Genomic DNA, 14,150 nt, shown 5'->3' with positions numbered 1-14,150 from the left:
GTTGCTTATTTTCCTAGAACAGCATGTTTCAAAGGGGTTTCATTCCGCTTATACTACATTTTTTGCCATTGATTACAATTTTTTAAATTAAGGTACATCAGACTTTTTCTATTTATAATTAAATGCCATGAAACAATTGAATTCATGTTCTCACTTACGTTACAGCGGATATACAGTCAGCCTTTCTTTTTCTCTCTTTTGACTATAATAAGACAAAAAAAAATGCAGCTTGGTGAATTACTGAAGCAGGGATTGGCTCATACACTTCTCTCCAACAACAACTATACTGTTTTTATGTTTAATTTACTGGCAACTTCCTCACAGAAAGAAACGAGCGATCTTTTAAATAAAGGAGACGTTCAGTATGAATGCATGTGTGCTGATCATCTCCCAAAAGCTTATAGATTCTCGCTCTTTTCCCCAGAGGAGATGGTTCCCTGCAGACCTGCAGACCTAAGATGAGTAATGTGAAGGATAACCCAGCGTTGACAAGAAACCTCATCAAGCACAGCTTCAGGATTAGTGTCAAAAAGCAGATGTCAAACTGGAAGCCTGAAAGAAGTACAAATCTGTCTTTTCCTTTGTCTTTTTTCTAAGAATCTGAATAGCACTAGCATTCTTTGCCCTCAGGGGTCTTTTCTTGGAAAGGTGAGGTATTTATTTTTGATTATTCTTTCTGTTTTTGAGCGAACTCTCCTCCTTTACAGTGGCTTGTTTAAATACCCCCACACACCCCCCACACACCCCCCCACCAAACTTTTTTCACATTATGTATCGTTACAACCTGGTTCTGGTTCTGAAATGGACTGAAATGGACGAGGGGGTGAATACTTATGATTTTATGTCATGAATCTGTACAAACAAACTCCTAAACTAAACATCTCACAGAGTGCCATTAATCCATTATTAAACAAGTACAACATCTAGAACTCTGCCTAGAGGAGGCGGTCCACCAAAAGGATTAGTCAGAGAAGCAAACCAAGAGGCCAAGGGTAACTCTAAACATGATGCTACCGCACCATGCTTCACAGTGGAGATGGTTTTCTCAGGGGTGATCACCAGTGTTGGTTTTCTGCCACAACCTAGTGCTTTATGCCAAGGTCAAAAAGTTTGATTTTGGTCTCATCAGATCAGAGAACCATTTTCCACATGATTGCTGAGCCTGTAATATTCTTAATATATATATATATATATATATATATATATATATATATATATATATATATATATATGTATATATTTGCAAACTCCAAACAGGATTTCTTATGGCTCACCACTCTTTTATAGCGCGTCCAACTACGGTTGTCCTGTGAACAGCTTCTCCCGTCTGAGCTCCTTCAGATTCAACCTTCCCATGGTTACTTGTCTGACTAATCCACCAGGTTGTAAAAGTACAGAAATGTACAAAGGTTCGAGGGGTGAATACTTATGCAAGCCAGTGCATGTCTTTGATGGTCATTGAGAGAGCTACTTTGGCATGTATGCTGTGCTTCTGCTGCTGCTGCTTTTTAAGGATCATCATTGAAGGTTCCATCATGTAGAATAAACCTACGGATTAAATCAGATACAATACAGGAGTGTTTGGTTTGGACTTCACTCAAGCTATTGGGTTATGGCTCCGGCAGTTGAGGATCAGTAATAGAACCTGAAAAGGTCGCTGGCTCTAATCCCAGGACCGCGAGTTAGAACGTGAAAGCTGTTGTCATGCTGAATCTCATGTAAAAATAAAAAAAGTCAAACTAACTACATTTACTCTGTTATATATACATGATCATTTAAAAAAAAATCATTTGCATTTGTAAAAGAAATTTCATTTGCTTAAAAATGAAACTTCACATCAATACATTTGGCTATATTTTTCCTGCTACAAGTTTTCTATGGCTAAATCTTAAATATGATCAAAATAGTAAAAGATCATGTTACCCTCTATATCTAATGAATAAATATGCATTTGGGTTTGGGCCTAACTGTTTTTTATTGTTGTTGTTTTTTTGAGGGGATTTAAGTTATTTATTTATTTATTTATTTTAATATGCATGAAATTAAATATGGTGGAATTCAGTAGGTAAATAAAAAAAAAAATACCTGAAAGTTTCTGCTAAAATTATAATAATGACAATACTGCTTCTTTCTTCTTTCTGTTTCATACCACAGTGATGTTGAGCTCTCAAATCTATTTGGTGTTACGCTTTCTTTTTTTTGTTCCTCGAGCTTTTTGGCGACTCTACTTGCTTCTGCTTTCAAACAACTTGGGTTCTTATGAATTCGCAATAGTGACACCATACTGACCCTGTTGGCACATCAACGTCACTACAACCCTGCCGCCAATTACTCTGCCATGTTTCTGCAAACGTAAATCGAATAACAACGATGGCTTCAGATACAGGAAACTCGTTAATCATTGCCGTTCTTTTTTAAAATTGTATATTTTACGTACGATCCAAATATCTGCTCTGTCCAAGCCAAAGCAGGATCACGGAATGATCATGTTAGGAGAAATCTTATGTTGGTTGTCTGCCATTTGGCATGCAGAGCCTCCAACTCCAGTCTTGCCATATGTTCTCCAGACATTGTTCATTTATCTTGCACAATGCTAAACGTCTTATGTATGAAGTATGAAGTATGAAGTCCAAAACCAAAACCTGTGTACCCAAACAGAAGGCCTAAAAAGGGGTCTGGCCAATGTCTTTCATACTATTCCTGCTTTTGTAAACCAGGTGAAAAGCCACTTTAAGAGGCAGAGAAACACGGTAAAAATGGTGTTATCCCAAAAAACTGGACAACTGCATGAAACAGTAGGTGTACAGGTGTTCCTAAAAAAGTGGTTGGTTTGTGTATACCCATGAAGTAGTGGCACAAGGAGTGTGCTAGAGTGGATGTAACTGTTGGATAATGCTGTTATTCACACTTCCACAGTTCAGAGCTATCAGCTAGCGCTGCCCGATGCCACACAGTAGCATCAGTGCTCAGGTACCGTTGTAGTTCTGTAGTTTTAGGATGTTTATTGGTATCCCATGTCACGGACTGGTTTCACTTTAGCTCTGGCTGCATACAGCACTTGAAATGCTGTCAAGCCAAAGCTTGCCCTAGTTAAACTAAATGTTGAAAATAAAACTTTATTAGAATTATTATTGATCATTTATAGAGGAACATTTTTATCAAATTTTTTTATAGTTTACATCAAACAGCATTCTTTTTGCATTGAGCAAACGAAAAAAAAAATTGGATTACAGTTCAGGAACTTTATGCTTTCGCACTGACGGGTGGAAAGGTTTTAATTTGCCGTAACAACATGCGCAGACCCTCGTTAGAGATGCACACGTCGTAGATTTGCATGGCAACGGGGATGGTTTAGACTGTTTTGTCCTTGGCTTTCTTATTTTTCATGGAACATCAAAATATTACTCACAGTGATGGCTCATCATTGCAAGTCATGGCTGCGTTTGTTTGAACGTCAAGTCCCACTACTGGAAAACTGTCAGCTGTCCAGCTTTTCAAGAAGGAAGGTACTTTTTGATCTCCTTAAAACTTTTTAAAAATCGCATATTTTGTTAGAATATACAGAATAATGGTGATTACATATGTGTGTGTGTGTGTGTGTGGGGGGGGGGGGGGGGGGTTATTACGTTTTGAAAGATTTGTGGGAAAGTCTGGTGGTTTGTGGGGTTGGAAATGGAAATAACTTATTAGCAGACCATTGAGAATTGACAAGGTTTGAAGAACTGCTTGTTCTTCACTGTTGAAGAGACAGCGGATTCCCTCAGCTGAAATCAGTGTGAGTAAACACACATTTTGTTTAATCACTTGCAAGTCATGATTTGATTTGCACATGTGAACATTTTTTTTTTCATTTTTAAACAGGAAGTCAGATTGGCAGCGTGTTGAAGTACGACAGCCGATAGCGTTCGAGACACACAACACTGCCGCCGTATCTAAACAAACTTAACAGTAGCTTACTGATCTAGCTAAGTATGGAGAATAGTAAAGAGCGTTTTTCAGCTGTGGAGGATTTCTCACCGCTGCCTTCACCCACGCCTGTCCACTTTAACCACTACGATATCCTAGACAAACAAAATGCAGTGTGTTTTTTGGAGTTATGCCATATACGTTTGAGCTGAGGTTGTGCGTCAGCAGAGTTGATAGTGACGGAGATCCTCAGGGTTGACACCGGAAGACATCTGATGCATCAGAGTGGGAGATAAAACTGTATTAATTACTCTTACTTATGAAGAAGCCCAGATGGTGTATAAAATAGGAACTGGGTTCTCCATCAGCCTGAAGTAGTGTCATTCAGGCTATCAACAGCCACAAGCTGATAAAACACACACACACACACACACACACACACACACACACACACACACAAATCTCAATTTGCAAGCATGTTGAGAAATTAAGGAGAACAATCTAAAAGAAAATTCAGACTATCCAAAAGAGCAGGCCAACAAGTTTTAACCTTGTCATCGGCCTTGATGGTTTACAGCTTCCTCAGGAGCTACTACTTTTAAGGGAGGGAATGTTCTGGCAGAAGATTACAAGTAGCCCTGTCTAAAGTAATGAGGAGGAGTAAATATTTAGACATTACATCATATTTAAAGTGAGATGTCCACATGTCAAATATGTAGTATTCAGTAGTCCAGTGTAGTATTAGCTTTCTCTAATACTTGTGCTATACAAGTGCCTACAGAAAGGCAGGGTAATCTTTTTCTGTTTTATTCTGGAGTAGCATTTTGCCACCACTGGAATGAGGCACCTGAGTTTGGGGGAGGGGGGATGCTTATTAAATAGCACTGAAATGTAGAATTCTAGTCTCCCTTGGTATGTATATTTATACAAGAGTAAATTCAAGGAAATAGTTCAAAGAAAACGGTAATTACAAATGAATGGCTGTGTTCCTTAATTAGCAAGACGACTAGCAGACGGCTAACTAGGAACGACAATCAAATTCAGGTGACGCTTAGCAGAGACGGTATAAATAGTACGTAAATCCCGCCCCTGTAATAAAAAGAGCCAATCAGCTTGTTGGTTAAGACGTTACTAGAAAATGGCTGGCCAATCAGATTCTTATACTAACGCACACGTATATGCTCCATTCGTTACGGATAAATGCGCATGCGCAGAAGCCGGAGAGACTTGAAAAATACGTTTTTTTGTATTATTTATGTGAAAGTTATTCACATTATTTATATATTATATATTATATACACGTTATTTATGTCATTTTAGTCGGATTTTAACAGCCGTTTCGAATCCGCGTTTGAAGTGTCATCTTGTTAGTCCGTTTCTGGTTTATGAGTGGCTTCCCTTTCAAGTTCATAAGAAACCGCAGTTGCACGTACAGTAGAAGTACAAATCAGCTTTAACAAAATGGCGGAAGAGTTGACAGAATTTACTAGAAGGGCTTGGTGCTTAGGTAGAAGATATTAAAGGGAGTGGTTATTAAATGAAACCCCTAATGAGTGATGTCATCGTGGAAAATAAGTAAAACCTGCTGTTGTTATTCATTTTAGTTTTTATTTATAAAAGTGATTTAAAAAAAAAAAAAAAAAACACTAATAAATAGGCACCACCATTGTAGGGTAACTTCTAAATGTAAAGCCTATGTAGACCTGTCTTTATTTGGTGATTTGGTACAATTTTCCATGTTGTGTTTTTTTTTCCATGTAGTTTTTAAAATTGTGACCCACTATTTAGTAATTTTGTGCGAATTGGTATTTTTCCATAACAGCGTGTCCCTAAGTGTTTTATCCCTTTTATACCACAGCAATTTGCAAAGCATTTTTATTAACTAAAGAATTCTATGGGTTTTTTAAAAAATCAGATTATGGTTACATTTAATATTGTAGAACAAGTTAGTTTTGTTATGTTAAAGCAGCTATAAACAGTCGTTCCCTCACTTTTTCTCTCTCTTGTTCCCCTCACGTTTGAGGTTACTGAGGAATGATATGGTCCTGAAGACTTTCACACGTTGGAAAAGTTTATACCCTAACCCTAACCCTAAGTTATAGTTTTACCTTTGATGGTTACAAAGCACTGATACTAGAGACTCCTTCTATACATGTTAAATAAGCAGTTTTTAACACACGTTTTTAAGGAATTTATTATAGTAAACGGCTTCACACATAACTGCTGATTTAGGTCCTGCGTCCTTAAACTCACATTGTTTATCTTTTATTAGAAAAATATTCTTCAACTTTTAAGTTAATAGTAATGTGGAATTTATGAAGGGTGGAAAGCGAAGAACACGAGAAGCCAGAGATCCCTGTCACTGAGTCCATGTTTCAGAAGCCTCACCGCTGCCAGGTCATTGTGCCAGCGTATGGGTTTTTAAAATCCTGGTGTAGTTTCTTATCTTTCTCATCAAGCTTTGTCCATCAGCACAACAGTAATTGCACAGCAGCCGTCCATAAATGAGTTAACAACTTTCTACTAGGAAGTGGAAAAACTCTGAACTCTATTCTGCTCCAGTCATCCAAATGGTGGATGGTGCAACTGGCGGAGCGAGCTTGAGCTTGAGGCTAAGGGCTGGCCCATATGGGTTACATCTGCGAGCTCTTTTCAAATCACAAAACCCGTTGACCCAAATGGAATCTAGCCTTTAGAATTTCATATTTGGAAATATTTACTGGAGCAGCACGTTTTTTTTCTTGTTTGTTTGTTTATTATGCTGTGTTTTAAGGATAAAAATTCAAAAAAGGTAAAGTATTAAAGTATAAAATAAGATTATGAAATTAACATAGAATGCCTGGAGATCTACCACCTTGCTGTGTTTAGCTGCAAAAGACCTGGCGCTAATATCCAAAAGCTACTGAAGGTCTTGATTAACTGTGAAAGGTAATAAATCCTCAAGTCTAAAAAGTGAGCCAGTTGTGAATAAATGATCAAATAAATGGAAATTCCAATGAACTGTATTGCTAAAGCAGAGTGTAGTGAAGCTCTGACCTATAATAGCCAGCGTTCATCTTTCAGCCTACACACGCAGTGGAAAAAAAAAAAGAAAAAGAAAAAAGAGAGATCTAGGCCGGAGCTCTTGCTCCCAGGCCCAGTCCATAATTCTTTACTCGACTCCAGGTGGATATAAAGCTCCATTAACACACTCCCTTTTCTACTCTGTTGGCCCAAGCACCAGATCCACCTAGCTGTGTGGAATGGATACCATCTGTCTACAGGCACTTACAGTGGTGCTTGAAAGTTTGTGAGAATTCTATATATCTGCATAAATATGACCAAAAACATCATCAGATTTTTTTTTGGAAGTCCTAAAAGTAGATAAAGAGAACCCAATTAAGCAAATGAGACAAAAATATTATACTTGGCCATTTATTTATTAAGGAAAATGATCTGATATTAACATATCTGTTAGTGGCAAAAGTATGTGAGTCTCTAAGATTATCCGTTGATTAGCACCTAACCCTAGGTGAAAATAGAGTCAGGCGTTTTCAATCAGTGGGATAACAATCAGGTGTGAGTGAGCGCCCCGTTTTATTTAAAGAACAGGGAAATATCAGAGTCTGGTCTTCACAACACAAGTTTGTGGAAGGGTACCATGCCACGGACAAAAGGTGATTTCTGAGGACCTCAGAAAAATAGTTGTTCATTAGGCTGGAAAAGGTTACAAAATCTTGGACTCCAACAATCCACAGTCAGACAAACTACTACAACTAAAGGAACTAAAAGGCCTCTCTCACATTGGCTAATGTTAATGTTCATGAGTCGACCATCAGGAGAACACTGAACAACAATGGCCATGAAGAAGCGCTGCAAAGCTCAGCATACAGCAGAATCTCCTTAAAGTGCAAACCTTTCATATTCAGACAGGAATGGAAGGAATACATTATGTTGCATCTCATTTCAATTAACCTAAACAGCCAGATTCAATCTTTTAGGATGGAGATTTTCATAAGCATTCAATGAAAGAATTAGATTTTCAAAGAAAATCAAATATCCTTATTTAATAGGTAACACACGGTAGCCATATTTTATGCTACCAATATAGCATCGTAAATTTAAATACAAATGAATCCCATGTGTTCAAAAGTCTGTCCCATAAGGAAAAAATTAACGAGATCTGTTTAATAATCTCTATCATCTCTCCTGGACAGCAATGAGATCAAATGGAAATAAAAAAGGGAGACGTCTGCTTAAGTCTCCTGTCTCTCAGAATGTTCTCATTAGACAAAACACGCCAGTAATCTCTCAGACGTGTCCTCTTGAGTTTCAGGAGAGATCTCAATAAAGTCTCATACTGTTCTCAGAACAGCCCAGAAAATTATGTTAAGTTCATTTAAATATCCTACCAAGTTTACAGGCATTGCTTTTTATATGCTAGCATTTGTACATTAAGTAGACTTTTGATATGCTAGTTTAAGCACTTCGAGAGACAGTCATCCGTATACTTTTTTATATTCTAGCGTTTGTAAGAATACTTGAAAAGAAGTTGTGTGTTTTATATGCTAGTTGTAAGTACATTTTTTTCAGAGAAGTACACTAGGGTATTTGTTTTGATATTCTTGTCTAAGTACTTCTTTATGTGCTATCACTCGAAGAGAAGTACAATAGTGTTCTTTAACAAGTGCTAGTACAAAGTGTAGTGTTAGCTCGTTAATCAGAATGCAGAGTAAGATTTTGTTGAACAATTTAACGAGGCAGCCTTTGGGGAAAACTTGGCACGAGTGAAAAGAGTCGACTTTTAGCAAAGTTTTTTTACGTCAACCTGCATTATACAAGGTATATAGTAATAATATGGATTTTATTACCTTCACATTTGCTCTTTGCGGAAGGTCACTCAGTCCCGTACCTAATCCAAATATAAATTCAGCCATGGGCATGTGATTCCCTGCTGTTTTGACTGATTGAGTGATGTTCTTCAGTGAACCAGAAGAACATAACAGAGATGTTTTGCTCAGATAAAGTATAGGTGGGAGTAATGGTGATGGATGAGGCTTTACTGCAAGTTAATTACTGCAAGCACATGTTTGGAATATTCAGGGGTTAGCATGCACTTGGGGCTGGGGCATAAGAAGCAGCACTAGAGGCCAAAACACCAAGACATGTTGAGCACATAACATAGACCAGGTGCTGACCCTCGCAGACCTTATCCAAAAAAAGCTAATATTGCTATTAGTGAATGAAAGGGAACAGTATGCATTATGAGATGATGTTAACATAACGTTATTAGCGTCTGTTTACAGTTGACCATGATGAAATCATTTGGGCATAGTATTTCTTTTATCTTGACAGTTGTTAGGACATTCAACCTTACCTTATTTATTAGCATTGCTACTAATGAATGCAAGCTAATACACATATTAAACCATGCTAGATGATTTCCAAAAGCTTTTATCTTTTGTTAGGCACCACCAGTTGATTATAGGTATTAATGAAAAATTACACTATAAATCCTTTTTTTTTTCCAGTTGGCATCCCTCAGAAAAGATAACCGAGTGTTTTCAGTACTAGCATGGCTAAGAAAGAAAAGAAGCAAATAATGGTGTGTGGTGAGTTAAATCATAACTCAGACAGTCTAACAGCAGACAGAGAAGTAGAAGATGTGAACTGGTATAATTTAGGGCTATTTCAGTCAGTGGGTTAATATGTGCATGAAATGTATTACAGATGGTGCTGACAATGCTTCTTTTCTTCGCTCTCATCATACTAATGTACTTCCTCATTATGGGTCTAGCACAATTTTGAAAAAAAAAATTAAATAAATTTAGTGGATTTAAGGTAAGTGGTCTGAGTCCACCATCAGGGGATGACTTATAGGCTAATGGTAGAGCTACAAAGTACATGGCTACAGTACTGCTGAATTCTGGATTCTGATTGGTCAGTAGCAGTACCATCATCACGCCACATTGTTGTTGATTGTTTTCCTATAACAGAACAACGCCAAGTGCTTACTTAGTGGAGAAATATAAGTAGTATCAACTACTAAAACATCATCAGATTTTCACATAAGTCCTCAAAGTAGATAAAGAGAACCCAATTAAACAAATGAGATAAAAATATTACACTTGGTTACTTATTTATTGAGGGAAATGATCCATATTTGTGAGTGGCAAAAGTATGTGAACCTTTGCTTTCAGTATCTGGTGTGACCCCCTTGTACAGCAATAATTGTGACTAAACATTTCCCTTAACTGTTGATCAGTCCTGCACATCGGCTTGGAGGAATTTTAGCCCGTTCCTCAGTACAGAACAGCTTCAACTCTGGGATGTTGGTGGGTTTCCTCACATGAACTGCTTGCTTCAGGTCCTTCCACAACATTTCTATTGGATTAAAGTCAGGACTTTGACTTGGCCGTTCCAAAACATGAACTTTATTCTTCTTTAACCATTCTTTGGTAGGACGATTTGTGTGCTTAGGGTCGTTGTCTTGCTGCATGACCCACTTTCTCTTGAGACTCAGTTCACGGACAGATGCCCTGACATTTTCCTTTAGAAATCGCTGGTATAATTCAGAATTCATAGTTCCATCAATGATGGGAAGGTGTCATGGTCCAGATGCAGCAAAACAGACCCAAACCACGATACTACCACCACCATGTTTCACAGATGGGATAAGGTTCTTATGATGGAATGCAGTGTTTTCCTTTCTCCAAGCATAATGCTTCTCATTTAAACCAAAAAGTTCTATTTTGGTCTCACTCATCCATCCATCAAACATTTTTCCAACAGCCTTCTTCTTGTCCACATGTTCTTTAGCAAACTGCAGATGGGCAGCAATGTTCTTTTTGGAGAGTAGTGGTTTTCTCCTTGCAACCCTGCCATGCACACCATTGCTGTTCAGTGTTCTCCTGATGGTGGACTCATGAACATTAACATTAGCCAATGTGAGAGAGGACTTTAGTTGTTTAGAAGTTACGCTGGGTTCCTTTGTAACCTGGTGGACTATTGCACATCTTGCTCTTGGAGTGATCTTTGTTGGTCTCCACTCCTTGGGAGGGTAACTATGGTCTTGAATTTCCTCCATTTGTACACAATCTATCTGACTGTGGATTGGTGGAGTCCAAACACTTTAGAGATGGTTTTGTAAACTTTTCCAGCCGATGAGCATCAACAACTCTTTTTCTGAGGTCCTCAGAAATCTCCTTTGTTTGTGCCATGATACACTTCCACAAACATGTGTTGTGAAGATCAGACTCTGATAGATCCCTGCTCTTTAAATAAAACAGAGCACTCACTCCCACCTGATTGTCATCCCACTGATTGAAAACACCTGACTCTAATTTCACCTTCAAATGAAATATTGTATGCTTTTCCTCAATAAATAAATGACCAAGTATAATATTTTTGTCTCATTTGTTTAATTTGGATCTCTGTGTCTACTTTTAGGACTTGTGTGAGAATCTGATGATGTTTTAGGTCATACTGTAAGCAGATATATAGAAAATTCTAAAGGGTTCACAAACTTTCAAGCATCACTGTATAACAAGCAGTTACACACGTAACAGTGCTACCTATATTCAATTACAGCCCTAAAAGGAACAACCTGTTTTTTGGACAATTTTGTACCAGTGAAGAATAATGGACTCTTGTTTGACCGATTACATTAGTTTCTCTTAACTGCCTGAAGGAGCTTAGATTTATATCCAAGCTTGTTTGTACTCCAGAAAGGTACAGCCTGCAGCTCTATTCGGCAAAAAACAGTGAGTTACAGAGTGTGCGATAATAAATTTGCAGTCCAGCTGGCTGATACAAATTCCAAGCCAAGCCAGAGAGGAAGGAAGAGGGTGATCTAAGGGAACCAGAAATACCACCTTCCCATGAGCTCACGGAATATGGCATTTATGCAAGCCAGCCAGCATGTGAAGGACTGTCCACAGATTTAGTTTCCCTTCATGGGCGGCTGTGGCTCAGGTGGTATAGCGGGTTGTCCACTAATCGCAGGGTTAGCGGTTCGATTCCTGGCCCACATGCCGAAGTGTCCTTGGGCCAGACGCTGAACCCCAACTTGCTCCCGATGGCAGGCCAGCTCTGTGTGTGTGTTTGAATGGCTGAATGAGAAACAGTGTAAAACGCAATCTAGAACCGCTAGATTTATAATAAATAAATAAATAAATAAATAAATGTGCTACATAAGTTTACTTGGTTCCTCTGTTCACATCTCCACGTCTTCTCAGTGCCCCGAGCTGAAGGACAATGGTACTATTGTGAAATGACTTGAAGATGGAAAGATGTGAAGACCAGGGAGGAATGGTTATGCTTGCCTGCTTGCCTTTTGTTCTCACATCATCTTGGCCTGTCCTACTGCTTACAATGTTCTCATTGCCTTTGCACCATGTTGCTTGTTCTACACTTGTAAACACGCACTGTTGTTGCAACTTTACAAGCTTTGGTTAAACCTGCTTCTTTTGCAAAATAACCAAAACAAACCCCTAGTTAATAGGTACAAAGAAGACGACATTTCTCTGAATTTGCGAGTGTTTCTTGATTTATGAGTACACCATGTCCTATGAGTACTATACTCTACCCCTACCTCGGAGGAAGTGAGTGATTCTAAGGAAAACTTGAGGCTGACAGAAGAGCTGCTTTGGATGAATGAAAAAAGAAAGGGTACTGAATGACATCTCAGCCAAGGTTAATTAAACTCACTCACCGTGTTCCACAAGTCTTCTTCTGCGACAGACGATACATACGGGATCTTGCAGAACATATACTGGTTTGGGGCCTGGTTTTTCCCGCCATATAATAAAGACTGAAGAGATCCCATTCCAGCACTTTTATCCTGAAACTAAAACATCTTATCCTGAGCCCTTATTTATCATGTTAAGAAGGCATTAGCGATGGTGGTATTCAATATATGTCAAAGCGCTGGAAATATAATAGCATTCATTGTAGTAACCAGGCATCGTCAACTTCCGGTTATAAATTGAAGGTTACGATCTATTACACAAGCACAATGAGAGTGGTGCAACACCTGGGTGATAAGCAGGAATACATCCTCTAGTCCATCATGAGAAATCCATACATTCACACCTAATGGGGCACTTTAGAGTGACTGGCATGTTTTTAAGAGGTAGGATGATATGAGACATGAGAAATCGCTTTAACTGGCATGATCACCTCGTTTCAAGAAATTGCCACACGAAAACATATACCAGCTACATATGACCAGCACCCTCTCACGGATACACAAAGCATCTGGATGGCCTCCTTGCCCAACTTTTCTTCCAGAATATGGAGTATTAATAGGGAATTGTACCCTTGATACAATTGAAAAACTCCCCACGCTTCTGTGAAGGCTTTCCAATAGATGTTGAAACATTGCTGTTAAAACGCAATTCCATTTAAAAGCATTAGTGACTAAAACACCGATGTTGGGCAAGTAAGTCTGGCGCATAAACGGCACTCTAAGTCATCTAAAAGGTTTGATGAGGGTTGAGGTCAGAGCTCTGCACAGGCCAGTGAAGTTCTTCCACTCTGCCTTCAGAAACTTTCTGAAAAGAGCTTTGTACTTACAAACTAAAAATGCCTTCTGGCACAAAGTCTGAGGCAAGAATTATCCACCATGTTGGGTCATGTTTAGACATCAGGGAAGCTGTAACCAGGGTTGACCAGCAGAGACATTTGATGAACAGATTTGTTGGAAAGGTTGCGACAAACGATTTGAGATTTGATCGATCTAGCGCCAAAGGTGAACCTCATCATTGATGTCTTTCCCAAGCTTTTTGAGGACGTCAGTGAGACATTGTCAGACACAGAGATATGACACAGATTCGGTGTTCGCTGAATTCCTGAGCAACTCAGATAGCCTCTGGAGAACCCGAGGGAACTCCACAGAAACCCAAGCTCATGAAGCTCAAACCGAAGACCCTGGAACTGTGAGGTGGCAATGCTGCTCATCTGAATCACCTTTTCCCCCATCAATCTGCGATGGACTTCGCAGGAAATAAGTGCTCTTTCGTCTTTTTTTCCAGGATCATCTTTTTTCAGTTCCTTCTTTCTGTTTCAGCAGATGTTTTCTGTGAAGCATGGGGGACTTTTGAGCAGGTTTTATGACTTTGTTGCATTTCTGGAACAAGCTTTGGCCCTTATGACTCACGAGTCGGCCTGATGTTGGCTTCGAGTCGGTGTTTCCTCATTGGAACTTGCATGGGTGGTTCCCCATCTTCATCTCTTCCTGTCCCATATGATGTCAAGCGCCCAAG

Source organism: Ictalurus furcatus, chromosome 27 (genome assembly GCF_023375685.1).
Source record: "Ictalurus furcatus strain D&B chromosome 27, Billie_1.0, whole genome shotgun sequence".
In the NCBI taxonomy this organism is placed as follows: domain Eukaryota; kingdom Metazoa; phylum Chordata; class Actinopteri; order Siluriformes; family Ictaluridae; genus Ictalurus; species Ictalurus furcatus.
Note: the sequence above shows the minus strand (reverse complement) of the source record.